The following is a 15,223-nucleotide window of genomic DNA, read 5'->3' as shown; positions in this document are numbered from 1 at the left end:
CGATGTATCTCGCTGCATTGCGCGAGTACGCTTCTAGTATATATATATATATATACAGGTGGAGGTTCAAACGTGAACACATTCGTTTTATGAGAATGCAAAAACACCCTAAAGTAATTATTGAGGTTCTCGTTTGAATCCTTCCCTATATATATAGTAATTAACCTGCCTAAAGTAAAGGCTTAGCCTAGGGCTAGGGTCCGGTTTGCCCATCCCGATCCCATATATATATATATATATATAGATATATATATATATATATATAGAGAGAGAGAGAGAGAGAGAGGTGGGTTATCATACAACTCCATACATTTGTACAACCAATACAACTCAATCTCAGCCGTCCATTTAATTTGTTAAATATGTAATTTCATAGAAGTTTTAATTGTTTTATAATGTAAAGTATTGATCATAATCAATGAATCTTATTTATCTTCTATAAATATTTAAATCGTAATAAATAAACTCTCATTATTTTCATAAATATTTCGATTTATTATGTTGCATTGGTTGTACAAATACGATTAGTTGCATTTGGAACAAACTCTCTCTCTCTCTCTCTCTATATATATATATATATATATATATATTTGTCAAAATAAATATTTGGTGTTCTTGGCTTCAAACAAGAGTAGGAATGGGTGCACATGCGTTACTCTCGTCAACCCATGTTCTCTTCGTTCAAAAGGTTTGATTGGTTCTACATGTTCATTATTTTGGACTTTTTTCTTTTATTTTCTTATATTATTTATCTCTTTTTAACTTACAACAAAAATGAATTATTAAAAAAAACACACACACACATATATATATATATATATATATATATATAAATGGTTGGGTTTCGATAAAAAATAGAGTTAATATGAGAATTATAAGAAAAGATCTCAATTCTTTGACGCAAAGTAGGATGAGATGTACCGGATAAATCCCCCTATGAAACGTGATTCTTCATAGATGAGTTTGAGATTAAAGGTGATCAAGAGTCCAAATCCTTTCTTACACTTCTCAATTTAACTCTCATTTTCATACGATTCTTCACACACAACACACACACATATATATATATACATATATATATATATATATACACATATATATATATATACATATATATATATATATGCAGTGGTAGGTCCAAGATTTTTGTTGAATGGGTCCAGATTTAAGGTGGAGATCAGTGACCCATAAAGTATTTTGTTATGTTTTTATCCGAATTCCACCATCTTGAACACACATAGGTCTACCCCTACATATATGTACATATAGGGTGAATAATATGAAAATATAGGACCGATACAATGACTAGAGAACGTAAAAATATTATCCTTTTAAGAACTAGTACGTCCACAATATATAGTTGTTGAAGGTTTTTGGACCAACTTATTTACATAATTAAACCAACGTTACAGTTTAGACAATAACTATAAAACTCCATAAACTTCTTGAAATACTAGTTTGTAAGAGAATATAAGCCGAAGTGAGACACCATGTTACTAATTTCATAACACAACCTATTTTGATTAGCGGTGAATATGATATCGAATGCTTTTTTATACCAATTACCATGTATCAACAAACTATAATTGGGACCGGGAATCATATACCGTGTACCAACCAACTTTATATAATACCAACTTAATTGGTATCAACTTTAATACATGTGATATACCACGCTTTCCCAAATTACACGTTAGAAAGAGTGAAATTATCCTACTAAGAAACTTGATGTCCTGAAACCAATTATATAACTTCTAACGAAAATCATACAGAACTTAAGAAAAAGGTACTTAATCCTTTAAAGCCATTTAAAAACTTCCAAGTGCTAATTTCTTATTTTGGCTACCTCACCAAACTGTACCGGCTTATCATACAAATCCTATCACAATTGCTTATTAAAACGACGTTACTCCAATTAAAAGAACAACCAAATTCTAATCTTTTTGTCTTCATACATCCGCATCCACAATTATTATGCACTTAAATTGTACACTCTCTATATCTTATGTTTTATAAAACTATCTATCATTCACTGATAACTGGGTCATACCCAACAAAAATTTCCGAACTTTCTATCTGCGTCTCTCATCATGATTACTGGTTGAATTTAAATACCAACATCATCACATAACATGTTTATAATACACATACATTCGAGTTCAGTTGTTAAAAGGTGGAACGACTTTATTCAAATAGACAACCAATTCAAGTTTGAATCTTGTAAGAGACAGCTTTAAACTCCTCTGTTAATCTCTCCTCCTGCTAAATGAACTCTAAAATGTCTATTTACATGTGGTTTCTGAAAGACATATTTTATATAAATATAAATGTGACGAACCTTTTTGATGATGAGATTTATATAAAAACAAAATGGAAAGAATTTTAGAAAAAAAGGAGATAGAAAGAAACATGCGAGGGACCGGCACATTGATTGTCGGCGATCTTGATATTAATATTGTTTTGTTTTCTATTTTGTCGTCCCCTACTTATGTTTGCTTCCCTTTTACTCCTCACTAATTAATTTAGTAATCATATGCCTCAAATATTTCTCTGAATCTACACTATATTACAAAGCATTTGATAAAAACTTTTAAAAATTATTTTTATGCATGAAGTACTGTATATTGATGCATATTACTTAAAATTCAAGATTACCAGTAAATTATGCATAAGAACAACTTATTAAAGCTTCATATTTGAATTTGTATAACTAAATGCAGATAAATATAATCAAATAGAGAATAAACATCTCATTTTAAAATATAAATAATTTAAAATATAATTAGGATAATTATCGAGTTCTAACAAAATAATTAATTATTATCTTTATAAGAAAATTATATTATTAAACCAAATATAAATTACTTCGTTATTGAACTTAAATTAAATTATAATTAAAAAAATTGAATTAAAAAATTACACAAAAAATGAGTAATTTTAAATAGTTAATTTGATACTAATATCGATATATTTTTGTCAAATTTTTATGATATCTTCAAATTTATATTTTATTCAAAAATAAAAACATCATCGTTTTTTCAAAATCATATAAGACCATATTATAACATCGATTGAGATTAAGGATAAAATGAAATATTAAAATCAAGATGTATCTTGCTGCATTGCACGAGTACCCTTCTAGTGTATGTGTGTGTGTATATATATATATATATATATATAGGGGCCTAATCAAATGAGAACTAATTAGTTTGTGGTAATCGTGAGGTCCAATCTCAACTACAAATCAATAGATAAATTAGGAAATTTATAATTTTGGTAATTTTGAATTAAAATTTTAATGCAAGGACATTTTTGGTTTTTTAAAATTTTCCTCTCTCCTCTCTTCTCTCTCCGTCCTTCGGCCACCGTCTTCTGGTCATACTACAATGGTATCACAATGCATCATATATGTGTTTGGGTATCATACTGAGGTCATTTATGTGTTCGATCGGAGATGTAACACAGTTGGTACCCCAATTGGTATTACATTGGGTATCACATTGCATCTTGTATATATTTTGGGTATCACAACGTGGATGATCGATATGTATTCCTTAAATTTAGATTATAGATTTGATTTTGTTTTTAAGCTTTGGGTTGGTATCATAGTTGGTATCACAATGGTATCACAGTGATACCACAATGGGTATCACATTGTGTATCACAATGATTACTTGGTACCGGTCGGAATAATGTTTATCGGAGGATGGAGATCCGAGGTCGGAGAGAGGTAAGAGGTGAGAGAAGAGAGGAGTTTTTAGAAATACCTAAAATGCCCTCTAATTATAATTTTAACTCAAATTACCAAAATTACTAATTTTCTAATTTATCCGTTGATATTTGGTTGAAATTAGATCTCACAGTTATCAAAAACTAATCAGTTCTTAGATGGGCCTATATATATATATAGTTTTATACTTTATATAAGCCCACGCAGCCTAAAATATATGTGTAAACTTTAATTTTGATTTCTAGTGAGATCTTTAAAAATGAGATCTCAATTCTGATAAATGTAAAAATTATTCACCTACTTGGTTTTTAATCACTATTAACAATTCCCATTAGAACAAGGTAGTTTACTTATTTTACCTATTTTCTGAAATATATTTTAAAAAATATAATATATAATTTATATATAATTTACGATCACCACACCGTTAAGCCCCCACCCCGCAAAATCATTGGACCTTCATCTTCTTCCGTTCAAGTGAAGGCTTTCCAGATATGATCGTAGAAACAGAGTGTGTGTGCTAAGTGAACCAAAACCTCCTGCAACGGTCGAAGATAATGACCGTGACCGTGGAGAGTGTGTTTAAGTTGATGGACCTGGAAATATTGTTGGAGATACCAAGTTTGAGAGTTTCTGGAGGTACCGTTGGAGATCTAACATAAGTTAACCAGTAGGAAATGACGGAGATGAAGGCGGTGGAGGTACTGGTGGAGATCTAACACGAGTTTTTGCAGGTACCACTGATGGTTTTGGTTAACCGGAGAAGGTGACCGTCGAACAGGAAAGGGGGGGGTCCCTGTGAGATTGTCTCTGCAACCATGTTTATACATACACACTATAGAGTATAGACACACACTATTTAATATTTATATATGTATATATGTATATATGTGTATGTATGTATATACACACATTACAATATTAAAATGATATTCTTTGTTCTTGAACTTCTACCACCATGTCGGTTACCCATGTTTGTAAGGGAGTTTTTGGGATTGCTTGTTTAAAATAATTTATGTTTTTTTTTTAAAATGCTTATTAATTTATGTGGTATTAAATTGGAGTAAAATAAAACAGAGTTAAAATTGTAAACTGGTAATAAGCAGTTTTTCATAAGTCATGAATGATTAACTTCTTAAAAACAGCTTATTACCGGTTTAGCACCGGTATAAGCATTTTTTTCTTCTTATCCAAACACCAGAAAACAGCTTATCACCGATGACAGACTGAAATAAGTTAAAAGGTAGCTTTTATAAGCAATCCCAAACACCCCCTAAGTCTTGGACGAGATGTACAAAAAGACGTTTAATAAGTATGATAAAAAAATCTTTAATGTTATTGTTATAATCATTAGAAATAATATTGAAGTCAAGAAATAATAAGAATTAATATAAAAATGTTTAATAGAATATTACTAGACGCAAAATCAATGAATACTTATTTTTAAATTAATACTATTACCATATCAATTTTACATAGCATTGTCAATCTGTTCCACCATAAAAAAAAGCATCATATCATATATCTTTAATATATAGATTGACATCATTTGGGACCATAATGATATCATTTGGGGTCACAATGTTGATTATTCAGAATAACACTCTATGTAAATTAATATAAATTAGTTGACTTTCTATCTCAGCTCAAGTTAATGTTTTTCATTACCATTTTAAACTTTTAGGATTAAAACAAATTTTTCATTACCATTTTAAACTTTTTTATGATTAAAACAAATTTTTTGAGAACCACCAATCTTGGAACAAAAAATCCATGTTAGTTATAACTTAAGATCTTACTTTTGTTTTAGAGATAAGAAAAATGATTAAGACTAATGCATTCAATATTAGATAAAAATAAGTCAATAACGTATGAAAAACCGAAGGTGGTTTTGAAACCTTCAATATAGATATAAGTTAGAACGTCTCATATGGTTGGTAATTTTTTCTCCAAATGCAAGAGTTTTCTTAATTAATGACAAAATATCTACTATATTCTAAAGCAAAAATAGGATTCATACGAATGAAATAATAAAAAAAAGTCAGTGGGAAATAAACGATGGAGAATATATCAAAGTTTTAAGACAAGTAGTTTTAAACTTTCGTATTAGATAAAAAAAAACTTACAGAAGCACTAAGCATATAAAATGAACGGCTAATTAACATTTTTCATATTTTTTTTTCCAATATAATCAATTAACACATGTTTGGGTCTTTAATATAATATAATTTTTATTTGGGTCCTATTAGATACTGGATTTTTTTTCATTTTTTATTTACTTAATTTTTTTTTTTGAAAACTACTATACTATTAGATACCGGATATTTTTCCTTTTTCATTTACTTAATTTTTTTTTTGAAAACTACTATATACATTATATTTTTGGACCCCTATTTCTTGTGGCCCCTGGACGTATACCTGACGCCCACATTTCCCTAGGAACGGTCTTCTCTGCCACCAGTTGGGTGGTTTTAGAAGAGGATCATCATGACGGTGGTAAAAGGCATTGGTTGTTGGATGATGGTTGCTATTGATATTGGTTATGGGTTTAGGGCAGGCTATTCACCATTTGCAAGTCACGACGGAGGAGATGGAGTCGACGATGGTGTATAGAGTGGATCGAGTTGACGATGTAGCACATCGACGAAGGTGAGGTGTTGGTTGTAATTTTATTTTCAACACACAGGGACAAGGGTGTTGTGTGTGTGTAGGAGATGAGGGAAGAAGAGGAAAGGGTCACCGGAAGGGAGCAAGAGGGGAAGGGTTTTGGGAATTTGGGGTGGGGAATATTTCGCCTCAAAAAATGACCGATATATATATATACGTTTCAAATGCAACTCATCACATTTGTACAACCAATACAACTCAATCAATTGAGATATTTATGGAAATAATAAGTGTTCATTTATTATGATTTGAATATTTATGAAAGATAACTATGACTTACTAATCGTGCTCAATACTTTATATTAGGAAACAATCAAAACTTTTATAAAATCACATGTTCATCAAATTAAATGGATGATTGAGATTGAATTGTATTGGTTGTACAAATGTAAAGGATTGCATAATAACTCAACTCTCTCTCTATATTATGTATATATAGACAAATATATATATCATATATGATTTTTCTTAAAAGATATTTAAAAAATAGGTAAAAATACTAAACCGTCCCTCACTCTAACAAAGATTGTTAAAAAAGTTAGTAACTAAGAACCACTTTCAAAGAAAAATGAGAACCACGACGACGATTTCTAGACTTGTCAAAGTTCAAGTTCCACTTTCAAAGATATCACTGAACTTTAGGGACCAATATTAGAGTTTACTCTAAATATAATCAGCAAAATAGTTGTCACTCTCACTTTATCAGGTAAGACTTTCGACTTGTTATCGTTCTTACCGATATAAGTTGTTTATCCAAACACTTAAAAATGTTTATTACCGATGCTACATCGAAATAAGTTAATAAGTTGTTTTTATAAGCAATCCCGAACACCCCCTAATTGTCTTATGATATATGTTTATTTATTTCGTTCTTATTATTCTTTGTTTCTTCTTCCTCGAACTTTTTCTAATAGGGATTTTACAGAAACAATAATTTACACGATTTACAAACTAATAACAATAATTTCGATTACAAAAATTTATTGGTTTATAAATCTTGAAAAATTATCTAACTTATTATCTCGATCCAAATTAAAAATTATAATCTTCAAAAATCTACTTCAAAATTATTGCCATAACGTGTCATATTTTGCTTTTTGATGCTTTGTAACCGTAGAAATAGGGATGGACCTGATATAGTCACAAGTTTATTTTTTTCAATATCATGTACCAATCATCATAATTGGTAAATAAAATCTTATACCATATACTAACTAACTGTACTAAGTATCAATTTTTTGTGGTTGGTATATGTTATTGGTTTTGTACCAACTTCATGTTAATATATAAAAACTTGTCATTTTTTATATAATTTTTTAGGCACATTTTGAGTTTACACGTAATACATTTGATGTTTATGGTTTTAAATTACAAAAAGGACAAGTAAACATTCAAGTGTTCAAACAACATAATAAAAGTTATACTACTGATTAATATTGGGAAAATTGCATCAAAATAGAACCAATTTTTCACATGATTCCTATTTTGGGGAACCAACTTTCAAAATCGTCATTTAGGGGTCTCTATCAAACTTTTTGTTTATTTAATGGGATGGTTGACCTGTTAATGCTGACATCATCTAGATTTTTTGCCAACAAAGATATTCCACATTATATTAATTTTTTATTTTAAAACTAATATTTCACGTCATATTTAAAATTGCAAAAATAATTATAGAAAAATAACTAAAATTCGTCTTTTTTCTAAAATTTAATGCAATAAAATCTATTTTTCATTTCCAAACTCGTTTTTTTTTTTTAAATTCAGATATCGAATTGAAGATTTTTTCAAAAAAAATTCAAATTACCATAATAAAAATTGTTTTTTTTTACTAATGCAATAAAAAATCAATTTAATAGAAAAAAATTAATTGATGCAATAAAAAATAAATATTAGATATCACATTCAAGATTTTTATATCTAATCAATCTGTATCAATATTAAAGTTTAAATCAAATTTGGCAAATCAAACCAAAAGTTTGATAGAGACTCTTATATTACTTGTTACCTGTTCAACAGGTCAACCACACCCTTAAATAAACAAAAAGTTTGATAGAGACCTTTAAATGATGATTTTAAAAGTTGGTTCCCCAAAATATGAATCAGGTGAAAGTTGGTTTTATTTTTGGTGCAATTTTCCCATTAATATTTGATATATAAAAAATAATAATTTATTAAAAAAACAGTACCCGAAGGTTCACAAGCGGTTGAGTATTTATTCCAGAAGGGCTCATCCGATCTAATCGTACCACATAATCTTTTAAAAAGCGTTCTAAGTGAGTTACTTCAACTCCATACTTTCATAAGTCACTCAGTACCATAATACACACGAGTTTCAATATTACGTACCAACTGAGTTTTGCATACTTGATACAGTACGATCAATTGAATTTTTATGGTTGGTCATATGTTGATTGTAGAAATTTATCATCTCCAATAGAAAAAATGGAGATTTGTTCTCTGTATAGTCCAACAAAATCTCAATAATGTTCTTTAAAATAAAGAAAACGAAAAAACTTCGGGTTCAGATAATTATTTTATTTAGCTTCACTTATGAGATTGAATCATTATTATTTTTTATTTATAAAATTTAAAAAAAGTGTATTAAAATAATAAAACTAAATAATATTATAATAATATAATTTATGTTAAAATATATAAAATAAGGAATTTGTTAAAGTTAAAGGAATTTTTTTATAACGATTTTAATTTTTAATTCCCTCATGTTAAAATTATAAATAATCGGAGAAAAGATCCAACCACTATCTTCTTGACACGTGTTTGTTCTCAGTAACCAAGTGTTAGAATTTAGCAGTTGCACTCTCTTCTGTGAATAAAATAAAAAAGAAAAAGGGGCATTCCGAGAATTGAACTCGGGACCTCTCGCACCCTAAGCGAGAATCATACCACTAGACCAAATGCCCACTTCGCTTTTTCTCTTTATTTTTAGGTACTTATTTGCGCCTTTCTCCTTTTTAAATGTATATTGGACTTGAAAAATATCAAAAAATGGGCTTAAACACAAATTTTGAATTGTTTTGTAAACCTCTAGAAAGTATTTACATATTTATGTAAAATAAAATTGTTTATAGAAATCGAAGATAGATTGAAACATGCACGCAATATCCTAAGATTGAAATTTCTTCGATATAAGACATCAGTTTCCTAATTTCCGTTGTACAAGCAAAGTCGCACAGTTGTCCAAAGCCCACCATGATCACTGACATAACAAACGCAAAGTAGTTAAATCATTCAATCAAAGCTCGTAATTATTTAGAAAGCGAGTTTTATTTCCATTTTGCCATCCATGTGTGATAAAGTTCCAAGGCTAAACCACAAGGGTGGTGTCTGATTGGTTTGCGCTTGGCTACAAAGTTCAAAAGTACCAGGAGGTCCCAAGTTCAAATCCAAGGAGGAAAAAAAAATCCTCTTGTGGCCATTGATGTTCAAATGTGGTGACTCCGAACTATCTGCAAAGCAGGTGGTCGCCCTGGGATTAGTTGGTTTCTAATATAGTATAAATTAAGTCTATGATTTCTAAGTATTCCGTTAGATAGAATTTTATGCATAATTTGATATCACAAATTAATAACAAGCAACCTAATAACTGTAACACCCTACTTTTTATATTAGCAAATCTACAAAACTCCCAGCATGACCTATTCATAAATTCGTCATTTGCCTATTTTATATCCCGTAAATTAAATTTACATATACATTAAACAAATCCTAAAAACCGAAAGTGTGCATTAGCATAGTGTATATTAACTATTATTTACACACATACACCAAATGTACTGATATTAAATCTATCGTATACTATTTTGAACTAATCTTCGGTCCCAAGCGATAGTCAAAGACATTGTATCAACCAATAATATTACCTATTAATGGTTACACCGTCAATAATGCCCTCTGATCTTGATCCTGGGATACACGTTGAATCAACCACATTTCATAACGGTCATTTAAGTAATGCATTTTTCAACTCCATATTCAAGCATAAGCGAAATGACCAGTTATGTAAAATACATACATTTGACGTGTACCCAGTATTAAGAATACATGAACTCACCTCTGTTAAATTAAGTTAATACTAGTTTTCAACCAACTTGTACGTTCTTCTTGCAACCTATACAACCATTATGTGATCATCAAATCAGCATAACCACTCTAAACCAAGTATTTAGACATCTGTTTTCCTTTTCCAACCCATTAAGAACCATTCCAAATGGATTTAAGACCAAATTTATGCAAAGATTTGAAGATTGATTATAGATTCCCGTCCTAAAACAGACACTAGCTCTGTTAACTCGATTTTTGAGCTACCTATAGCCCAAGTTAGCCCATCCTCGAACAAATCGATTATAGAAGACATCCTAACGTTTCCAGAAAGCTATTATATGCTTGAATAAAAAACACGAGTGATTTATTACGATTTTTACAACTTCCAGCAACAATGAAGACATCAATTTCGACCAAATCACTTTATGATTTATGTTATACTTTCGAAACTCATCTCCACACATATTTAACCTACTTCAACCTATGTGATTCCAACACTGTACTCCCAATTAAAGAATTCATTAGTTAGGCTTTACCCAAGTTTATATCAAAACGTCATGTATGAACTTAAGGTATCCGTAAAACTTGTTTTTGACATAAAGTTTGTTCATAACCCAACTTACCATCAAATACTCAATTTCTCAATAACAAACTATTATCGAAGTGAAGTTTTCAAACATACTTATTGAACTTTTATAGACATGTTTTTAGAACGTTCACACATCAAAATCCTTCATGAATTCCAAAGAACCCATAAAACTTCATCTTTTAGTTGAACCGGACTAGAACAAACCTATAAGTTTGAAAATCCTTCAAAATACTTATGAATTATTTGTTTGATCATTGAGACACTTTTATCACCTTTCATAACTAAGGGGTTGTTTAGCAGTTGCTGAATGGTTTGATGCAGAATGATTAAGTGGTCAGAATGATTAAGAGGCTCTCGTAATATAATGCAAAATGAAATATAATTATCTGGTAATTATTTTCAACGAAATTAGGGCTCTGAATGGTCAAGGGAGACTCATGGTACAAAATCATTCAGGGGGTTTTAGAACCATTAAAAGGTAAACCTTTTTTTGCCAAACAAGATTTACCTCTTAACGATTCAAAGATTAGCCTCTTAATGAAACTATTAAGAGGTAAACAAACAATCTCTAATTCCATTTAGTTTCAACCTTTAATTTCACATAAAACTATCCAATTTGAATTTATAACAAAACAGTTTGACTTTTTAGAAATAAGTCCACTGTTTTACACGCAAACTTGATTCTCTTTTCAAAAGCATGTTTGGATTAAATATTTCAAACTTAAATACATCTCAATATCATCTTGAAAATTAAGTAATTTGACTTTAATCAACTGTACAGAATGCTTAAAACGTTGTTTTTAAGAGTTCAATCCAAATGATTTATAATATAGTATAGATAGCAATGGCTGCAAAAAAGAAAGGAAAAAAAAGGACATCAAGATTTAATTATTGAATTTCCATAAACATTAATAATGGTTTTCTTTGTTTTTTGTTTAGGAGTCATTTGTCAAACATATAAGTGTTTATTGGTAAGAGTTATCATTCACTTATCTTATCTGGCAACATTCTCAGCATTCGAAATGGATTTTTGTAAGCGTCTTTTACATGAGAAGCGCTTATGGGTAAGAGTCTTCCACCTCATTTACCAGGTACGATTGTTAGTCCTTGCTATAGTTCTTACTGGGTAAGAGTCTTCTATCTCACTTAACGAGTAAGATTGTTAGTTCTTACTATGTCTTTTACCGAATAAGATTTTCAGCCCTTTCCATACATGCTTACCACTAAAGTAACTGATACCCATTAAACATTTATCCAATAAAAAATTGGTACACGGTCGTTAATTGTGAGCATCAAATCGAATTAATATGTATGTTTATTGTCATACAACCACAATTGTTTTTTTATCCCATGCAATATTCGTAAAGTGAAAATAATTACAATATTATATTTATTCTAATTATTTTTAAATTGACTATCTATACTATCTTATAAAGCAAATTTAATAAAAGTCTTAAAGTTTTAAAATACTAAATGACCAAGATACCATTTATATTTATACTATCTTATAAAGCAAATTTAACAAAAGTCTTAAAATACTAAATGACCAAGATACCATTTATATCACTTTTTCACTTCCTCCTCTCCTCACATACACTCACCCTTTCACACCCTCTCACATACGATTTTTTTTTTAAATTACACTTTATACCCTTATAATTAGTTAATTAATTTACTTTATGTCATTTACTTTTAAATGTTTTATTTTAAACATTTATCAAATTAATATACATAATCGTGTATCAATTAAAACATGTTTAAAAAATACATTTTTATTTTGATAAGTTACACCATTATAATCGTTTCGTTAATACCTTCGAAATGAGTCCAATATTGAATAGTTTTTGACTTAATTATATTATTATATATTATATATACTGTGAAAAAATATTTTTAATATTTACGATTTATACTTTTATAGTTATTTATTTATATATATACTATATATTTTGGGGTTAGGCTGTTCAAATTGCACTATATAATATGTTCTGAATTAATATGTTCTTGGGTTTTTTTGAAATATATATATATATATACATGTATTAATTCAACCTTAATCTGAGTTTCTGGACAAGAAAGAGGGTGTGCAGTTGAAATTTCATTTTAAAACCCATTTTTTGGGTTTTTTCATGGCTTATGATCTGTCAAATTTGTAGTTTTCTTTATTGATTTTGAGTGTTTATCTTAAAACTCAAATTTCTTGGTTATTTGCTCTTGGTGTAAATCGAACACATTTGTGGAGTCGTTTAAATATGTTGGATTTTAAATTTATTGGATTTTAAACTGTCATACAATTCTTTTCATCGATAGTCTGTAATTGGAACCATTACTCTTATTTATTCAAATTGTATTAATATGTAAAGACCAAGTGTAACTTATATCATCGTTAAATCTTATCTTATAAAACCAGTGGAACTTTGAAATTGTTAAAATTCATGGCTCCCGTCACATTGCGCGTGTATACAACTAGTATATATTATTAATTATTATTGCAAACAAGCTGATTCTATTGTCGTTGACTTGGGATTAACATTAATTTTTTATATTGGTTAATTAATAATTTAGATTTTTAATATATGAATAAATAAGGGTAAAATGCACAAAATAACAATCTACTTTTATTTTAAAGTCGAATTCAAAGAAAAAGATGAAGACAAACATCATTTTAAAGCCTTGGTTTTCTTTGGTGTGACCCTACATGTTTCTTCTTGTAAAAATATAAAACATTGTTTTAATCGTTTATATTCTTTTATAATTCTTATTTTTAATGCATCAATAATTGTGAGTTCGTACTGGATTTAAACGTCGTTAACACTTAAAATCATGTGATAATAATTGATATCTTATGCACTCATAATCTTATGTTATACTGAAATTCAACAATTTCATCATGTAAATTAATATGCAATCATTTTCTTCATACGTCATAATACCGAAACACAAAAATCAACTAAAGTCAAAAACAAAGAAAAAGAGATACGAAAATAAACACATCTTTTAATTTTCATGTACAAATCGTTTATATCGTTTAAATTTTATTTTTTCACTATTTATTTCCAATTCCACATTTATTATGAAATAAAAAATAATACCCAAATTAAAAATGATAAACAACTAATCAAGATTCATGTATTTGAATGTGATGTAACTTTTGGATGATGTTGTTTCCATGGGAGGCATTGTAGCTTGGAACAAGATCCTTCCCATATGCTTTTGCAATCTTCATCACTTGATGCTCCATCACAACACTTGCACTCCACTCCAAGTGTACCAAACACCTTTGTATACTCTACACATTTACATACATACATCATTACGTATACACACAGTTTATTACCATTAACAAAATCAAATAATAAAGTTCCGATTTTTATCAGTATGAGATGAAATTTCGAGATTTGGGTGTTTTTTCAGCTTGAATGCTCATGATCCTGAAACACATCAGTTTCTTTTCTTGCAAACAACCCGATGCTTTTGACATTTGATGCACTCAAATGCATATCATGTGGGGTGTTTTACAAATTCGGTTGTACACAAACAGTAATCAGGTTATCAGAAGCAAATGTTCAAGACATATTTAACCATATCAATACTCGTTTTGACATGGGTGTTTTTTCGATTTTGATTGTATATAAACACGAATCCTACAGTAAGAAAACTTACTTTGAGAATAATGAATATCTGATCGAAAGCCAAAATCTCTTATGCAAGTGGATGAACCAAAGATGGTGAAAAGCAAGAACAAGATCCCAAGATTCTTTAGGTTATGCATACTCTTTTATTTGAACAAGAACTAGTGATGAATTTATGTTTGATAGTATGGTCTTGATTAGAAAATATCAAGCTTTGCATTAAATTGAGGTGGTGGGTTCATGTATTTAAATTCCAATGGGTTCATGCTAGAAACATAGGGTCAATGATGTGCCACGTATCCATAGGTCTATCGTTTGCTCTTAGGGTGTTGACCCGATCAAAGTTTTTAGAAGTGGGTCTCACATGAACAAAAGCTGATAAAAAAATGTCTGCCCCGTATTTACGTCTGATTCTATATTTATCTTTATTATATTATAAAAATTTTTATTATTTAAAATTTAAGATTACAAGTAAATAATGTATAAGTACAACTTATTAAAGATCCATACTTGAATTCGTGTAACTAACTATAGATAAAC

The 15,223-nt window shown here is 29.2% G+C and overlaps 1 long non-coding RNA gene and 1 other non-coding gene across 2 annotated transcripts; both read right to left on the bottom strand.

Moving 5' to 3' along the window:
• Positions 1–9,249: 9,249 nt before the first annotated feature.
• Positions 9,250–9,321, bottom strand: TRNAP-AGG. Its single transcript has one exon. It is a non-coding gene; the product is annotated as a tRNA-Pro (tRNA).
• Positions 9,322–14,028: 4,707 nt separating this feature from the next.
• On the bottom strand, positions 14,029–14,866 carry LOC112526104. Its single transcript, XR_003070477.1, has 2 exons — positions 14,715–14,866; positions 14,029–14,340 (listed from the first exon to the last, which is right to left on the bottom strand). It is a non-coding gene; the product is annotated as an uncharacterized LOC112526104 (long non-coding RNA).
• Positions 14,867–15,223: the final 357 nt, after the last annotated feature.

This window comes from Cynara cardunculus, assembly GCF_001531365.2.
Source record: "Cynara cardunculus var. scolymus isolate 2C chromosome LG 13, CcrdV1, whole genome shotgun sequence".
In the NCBI taxonomy this organism is placed as follows: Eukaryota; Viridiplantae; Streptophyta; class Magnoliopsida; order Asterales; family Asteraceae; genus Cynara; species Cynara cardunculus.
This window is presented reverse-complemented; position numbering and strand designations above follow the sequence as displayed.